The sequence below is a fragment of the Neomonachus schauinslandi genome, chromosome 5 (genome assembly GCF_002201575.2).
Source record: "Neomonachus schauinslandi chromosome 5, ASM220157v2, whole genome shotgun sequence".
NCBI lineage: Eukaryota > Metazoa > Chordata > Mammalia > Carnivora > Phocidae > Neomonachus > Neomonachus schauinslandi.
Genome location: NC_058407.1, coordinates 126,654,414 through 126,661,009, shown reverse-complemented (window position 1 = coordinate 126,661,009; position 6,596 = coordinate 126,654,414). Strand labels below are relative to the sequence as shown.

The 6,596-nt window shown below is 42.2% G+C and overlaps 1 long non-coding RNA gene across 1 annotated transcript; it reads right to left on the bottom strand.

Annotated features, from left to right (window-relative positions):
* Positions 1–4,944: 4,944 nt before the first annotated feature.
* Positions 4,945–6,596, bottom strand: LOC110586570. Its single transcript, XR_002480708.1, has 3 exons — positions 6,389–6,596; positions 5,407–5,497; positions 4,945–5,080 (listed from the first exon to the last, which is right to left on the bottom strand). It is a non-coding gene; the product is annotated as an uncharacterized LOC110586570 (long non-coding RNA).

Below are 6,596 nucleotides of genomic sequence, written 5' to 3'. Positions count from 1 at the left end.
CCTTTGGCAGCAAACTTGTTTAATTTTTCCTTTTCAAGGTCAGCCTCTTGCTGATAAAGCTGGGGAAAACTGGGAAAGAGGGCAGGGATAGTAGCAGACAAGACAAGAAAGCTACCCACCCCCACTGTTCTTTCCTGAAGCTCTAGCTATTTTTCATGAGTAAATGCTTCTCAATTTGTTATCTGCCTTTGGCCAATTTCCAGGGCCCAGAAATAGCTGGGTTTTTTTTTTTGTTTTGTATTTTGGTGGGTTTTTTTCCTTTTTTTTTTTTTCCCCCTCCAGTTTTCTACTTGTTCTGTGGGGAGAGGATTTGCTGGACCTTTTCATGCTACCATAGCTGGAAGTTTGGCCTCTGAAGTGCTTTTTTTTTTTTTTTAAACATTAAATGTGATGGGGCATGAATTTCCCACCCCTATAGTCCTACACTTGTTTTGCCTCATTAATTTAAGTTATCTGCCTGACCCTTGAAGGCATCTGAGCTTATGAATTATAGAACTCAGGGGTTACACCTGGATAATGTCCTAAAAGTGTAATGGAATATTCAAATAGTGTTAATCTTTCCACAAACATCTGCCTTATTACGGGGCCTATGTGCTAGATCCTCTGAGACAGAAACCATTCAATAGAAGGTCCTTGTCCTCAAGGCCCCTAAAATCCTGGGAGAAATGAGGAACACAAAACAAAGAGATAACTCACTTTGTAATGCCTGGAGTATACAATACACACAAGAATGTTCTCTGTAGGCTGGGCAGGACAAGAAATGATGTCTCAAGTTAATGACATACAGACCTTTTACATGGTTTGGAAGGTTTCTTTTCAATTACTAAATATTACTTAGGTACTTTTACCTAGGTACTTGGAATGAAATTGCTTCAGTCAGAGAGAATAAATTGGTGCATTCTAATGAAGAAAGAAGCATCTGGGGTGCTGAATATTATGGAGTGCTAGAGGTCATCTTGCTGTTGGTGATGGAGAGTGGATGGTGAATAGAATCAAGAACCAGACTCAGATTCTAGTGGTACCTCCACAACTACTCAGCTGTGAGACTTTGGGCACCTCATCTATCATTTTAAGAAATCAGTTCCCACATCTGTAGAGTGAGGAAAAGGTGGGGAAAAGGAAAGTTTTAGTTCAAATATTCTGTGAATCTGAGGGAAAAGAAGATAGCCTTTTTCCTATAGTCTCTAGAAGATCCTCTCTTTGTTCTCGGATATGGTAAGGATTGGTCACCAGATTTGCCCAAAGCAATAATCTCCAGAATGATTAAATAGGGTTCCTGAAGGCTTCTGAGTTTATTTTAGTAAAATGTTTTGAAAACCTAATGAAAGTTATGACATCTTTATCCGAGGGTGGGGTGAGGAACATTACTCTACTCATATATGCACGAATTTTTGCATATAATCTCAGGGAATTCACACAACCCTAGAAGCCCAGGTTAAGGACTCCTGAGAGAAAACAATAAAAAAGAAACCACAAAGAGCCTCAAATTCTTGGATTCAACTCTGGCTGTTGTAGGCTTCTCATTCTTTTTAGAACAAAGTAAAACAAAAGTGAAGGTCTGCATTAAAAACTAACCTAGAAAAATCTGCTCTAGAAAATGAAAATTGTTCATCGCTGAGAAAGGCAGACTAGAGGGTAAGAAATCCTCTCTCCTAACAGACTCCCCAGGCCAAAGGAGGAATGGAAAATTAAAGGCATTAATATTTATCACAGCAAAAGAAGGAAAAACTGCAGGAAATGATTAGTAAGACTGCAATAGCAATTAAAACCAAAGACAGGAAACTGGAATGGGAGGTTTATCTCATTAGTTAATTTGAATGCAAAACTACAGGGGAGTATTTGGGCTGACTGCCTCTAGGGAGCCTTTAATCCTTCCATAGAAAGACTACTCAAGAGATATCTGAAGAGTTACTAAGGCTCTGTCATTTGCCTCCTCTTTTTGCCCTCTTCCTTTGGGAAAATGAAAAAGAATTTCGCTAGGTTAAGCAAGCATTTTTTTGTTTGAACTCCTAGAACATTTATGTTTGGTGTTCATTTTGAAATCTAGATTAGATCATGTTACAGAGAACTGCCCAAGGACTAAGGTATAAACGTGTCTGACAGAGACCTACGCTGAGATTAGAAGAGGCAGAGCCCACTGGTTTCACGTTTAATGCTGCGCACACCGCACAGAGCTGGAGGGTCGAAGGTCAGGGTTACCAAGTATCCAGGGGAGGGGCTCTCACAGTCCCAGGTAATACTGTCATTATCTGTAGCGGCATTTACAGGTTCCCTTAGTCACTCGGCAGGGAGAATGGCATCAGATGCAGAAGGACAGAATCCACAGTGCTTACAGACTTTGGGAGCAAAAGATAAAATGCAACAGTCCGTGTATTCTCCTCTTGCAGGGCTGTGCCTTTGCAATTCAGAAGGCTGGCGAAGCAAGCAACATCTGAGCACAGTTAGAATGGTCTGGTGGTGGTGGGTGGTGCCACACAGGAGAGCTTCCCGAGGCTTTTCAGGTCATCTCTGTTCCGTCCCCCAATACCATGATTTGTGGATCAGATACAGGGCATCAGTCCATTTTAGGCAGCTCACTTAGAAGTTTCAGAGCCTCTACATGGATATTGTAGTAAAGACCACCAGTGTTCCTCAAGTTTCCATCCACTTCATTTGTCTTTAGTTTTCCACCAGTCACTGATAGGATAATCAATGGTAAGGCTAGATAAAGTCTCCCTAACACATATTTGCACACCCATCTACCCACCTGAGCTTCACTTGAATGTCTAATCAGGCATCACAAATTTAACAAGTCCAACACAGAACTCTTGAGTCTCTCCCCAAACTTGCTCCTCCTCCAAGTGTTCCTAAGGGAAAAAACTTGGAAGCACCTTGATTCCTCTTGTTGTCTCCCATGCCACATCCTACCCACGTCCCCTGACAAATTCTAGACTCTATTTTGGGGGTCTGACCACCTTTTACTCTCCCTACTGCTATAGCAAAGTCCAGGCCACTGTTTGTCTCACCTGGAATAATGCAACGGCCTCCTAACTGGCCTCCATGGGTCCACCTTTACTCTCTACACACTATTCTCCACATAGCAACAGTGATCCTTTGAATGCTAAGTCAGATCCTAATACTCCCTGTTCAAAATCCTCCAAACGTATCCCATCTCTCTCTGAATTTAGTCAGTCCTTGCTATAGCCTATGAGGCTGTGTTCCTAGCTGCCTTTCTGACACCCTCTCCCTCACCCCCTGCACTCTGGGCCACCAGCCTCCATGTTGTTCTCAGAGCACTCCAAGCTCACTCCTACATCAGGACCTTTGCACATACTGTTCCCCCTGCCTGGAGAGCTCTTCCCAAATCCTTCAATATCTGCAAGGCTCACCTCCTCACTTCCTTCACATCTCTGCTCAAATGTCATCTCATCAGAGATGCCTTCCCCGCCATGCTGCCTAAAATGACAGCACATTTTTGTCTCTCGCTTAACCTTCTTTACTTTTTTTCCTGGCATATATCATTACCTACTATTACTATATATCCTTTGTTTAAGAAAAAATTTTTTTGTGAGTGGGAATTTTTGTCTTGTTTCCCCACTATATCTCTAGGACCAAGAATGTGTCTGGCATATCATAGACATTCAATAAATATTTTTTGAATGAATGTTATTGGTTATTCTGCCTAAATGGGTGTATAATGGTAACAACTATTTTCTTTTTTTATAATGAAATATCATACATACAAAAGTGCATATAGTGCATATGTACAATTTACTTTATTTTATTGATTTATATTTTTAAGTAGGCTCACGCCCCGCATGGAGCCCAATGCAGGGCTCAAACTCACAACCCTGAGATTAAGACATGAGCTGAGATCAAGAGTCAGATGCCTAACCAACTGAGCCACCCAGGCACCCCTGCATATGTACAATTTAAAGAATAAGTGGATACCCATGTATTACCAGGAAGTATGTCAACAGTATCTTCTGAAGTATCAAAATAGATTTTATACCAAGTCCAAGTCCAAAATTGTTTCATATTATGAATCCATTAGGACTCTCTTTGATGTAAGTATCAGAAAAGCTAACTCAAGCTGGCTTAGACAATAAGGAGATCTGTCATTTAAAGTCTCACCAAAAAAAGAAAGAAAGAAAAAAGAAATATCCAGAGGTAGGGGGAGCTTGGGGCAATGGTTAATCCAGTGCTGAGAAGATGTCACCACAGTATTGTTTCAATCCTTCTCTTCATCCTGCCTTTGTTGGTATCAACCTCATCCTAAAGCTAACTCACTAATGGTGACAAGATGACTGTGGATAGATCCAGGCTATATGGTTTATTCCATGTCCAAGAAAGAGCAGGTATTTTTATCAAGGTATCATAAGCTAGAGTGCTGAGAGCACTCTGATTGGACCTTCTTGAGTCCATTGCTCACCTCTGGACCAACCACATGCCTAGGGGAATGCAATGTACTGATTGGCTTAGCTGGTCTCAAGGGCTCCAACCTTGGAGCCCCTAGTAGAAATCAGGAGCTCCTGGAAAGGCAGTAATGCAAGCTGGGATGGTATTCACGAATATCCACTGTACCACTATTCACCAAAGACCTCCTGACACCTGGAGCTCAGAGTCAATTTTGTCTAGTTGTAGACATATTCTAACAAGCTTGGTGTCTGCTCTCCCAGGCCACAGCAAGTGGGAGAGACTCGAGGTACATAGATGGACAAAAATAGGCAACGGCACCAAGTAGACACAAGATTCCAAAAAGTATGATCATTTAGCCACAAGGGGAAACACACACACACACACATGCACACACACACAGTGGCTCATTGATGACAGGACTGATTTACACCTACAACAGTAATATTATGATGACCCTATATCCAGTGGACAATGACTAAGAAGAAAAAAGGATGTTTAATGGATTTGGAAGAGATTTTATCAAAACAAGAACTATTACAAAGAGAACACTCAGAGAGATACATTTTAGTTCTCCCAAATGAAGCCAACTAAATGAACTGCTGTTAGCTATAATTATCAAAAATTATAGTGAGATGAGAGCCGTCCTTTCCATGGGTTTCGGGAATTTCTACCTATTCCAGACCTGTTATTAAAAGAAAATCATAACAATTTAATGAGCAAAATGAATGGTTGGTTTTTGTTTTGTTTTGTTTTTTCATAAAAAGCAAGAAACAGTCCTTTTCACACTCAAAACTTTAAAGGAGGTAACTTAAGCTTCAGGTCACTATCTTTCCCACTTCTAGTAAAAAGTATGTTGGAGCTAAGTACTTATCCAACAGTTACTGAGAACCTGAATTAATTGTAGCTCGAATGTCCCTGACAGCATTTTGAGCAAAGACGCAGTAGGTTAGCATGGCTCATGGGTTTGCACATGGAGAAATCAAGACACAAACTAATGAAATAACTCACTTCTGGGGCTCTCTGTGTCCACTTCATGGCAGAACTTCCAATGCCGGCCCAACTCTTAGTTATGCTGGGTTGCTGATTTTGTTTTAAGGTACTAAAAATAAAAGAGACAGGAATTGGGACATCTGGGTGGCTCAGTCAGTTAAGCGTCCAACTCTTGATTTTGGCTCAGATCATGATCTCAGGGTCATGAGATTGAGCCCTATTGGGCTCTGCAATGGGTGTAAAGCCTGCTTAAGATTCTCTCTCTCTCTCTCCCTCTCTAAAAAAAGAGAGAGAGAGAAATGAATCAAGATGTGAGACTAACAAGGAGACAGGACTCTATGTGGGGACTCCATATGGGGGATGTTGTTCCATTTGAAATCCAGTGTGGCCTCCCACAGTCCATAATCTTCTTTTTTTCTTTGAATATTGTACTTCTTCACTGAGGCAACCTTAATTAAGAGTAGAAATAGCAGGCTGTTCCCCAAGTGATACAATCTGAGCGCCACTTAGGAAGGGCCTTTACTCTAAATTCTCCACCACCACTGTGATGTTCCACCAGTAGAGATCACTGGCGTTGGGGGGGGGGGGACAGGGTATTGTTCCACCTTCAGGGGTCCCCGAATAAATGGTATATATTCCTGAGAGACATGATAAGACCTTGGGCAGGGAGAAACAAGCTGGGCTGTAAGAAAGAGAAGGGTGTGTAGAACCCAAGTAGAGAAAGCAGAGAGACTGGTTTGTTACTTTTACCCTCATCCAGCCTTACTTACAATTACCCGTCATTCCCCACCCTTCTGAGTCTTTCTCCCTAATCTGGAACACTCCACTTAAGCTGTCACTCCAGAGCAATCCTTCAGTCTCTGATCCTTCCCTCCCTTTCCGGGGTCTTGTTCTTGCTCCCCTGACAGCACGCCTCGTCAGCTCTGTGTGGGTCTGCCTGGGGACCACAACAAAGTCCCCCACACTGGGAAGCTGAAATCACGAGCATTTATTCTCTCACTGTTCTGGAGGCTGCAAGTCTGAGGTCAAGGTGCGGCTGGCGTTGGTTTCTTCTGATGCTGCTCTCCTCGGCTCTCCTTGGCCACCTTCTCCCTGTGTCTCTCCACATGGTGTCTCTGTGTCTGGGTCCTGATCTCTTCTAGTAAGGACAGCAGTGACAATGGATTAGGGTCCATCCTAATGACCTCATTTTTTTTAAAGATTTTATT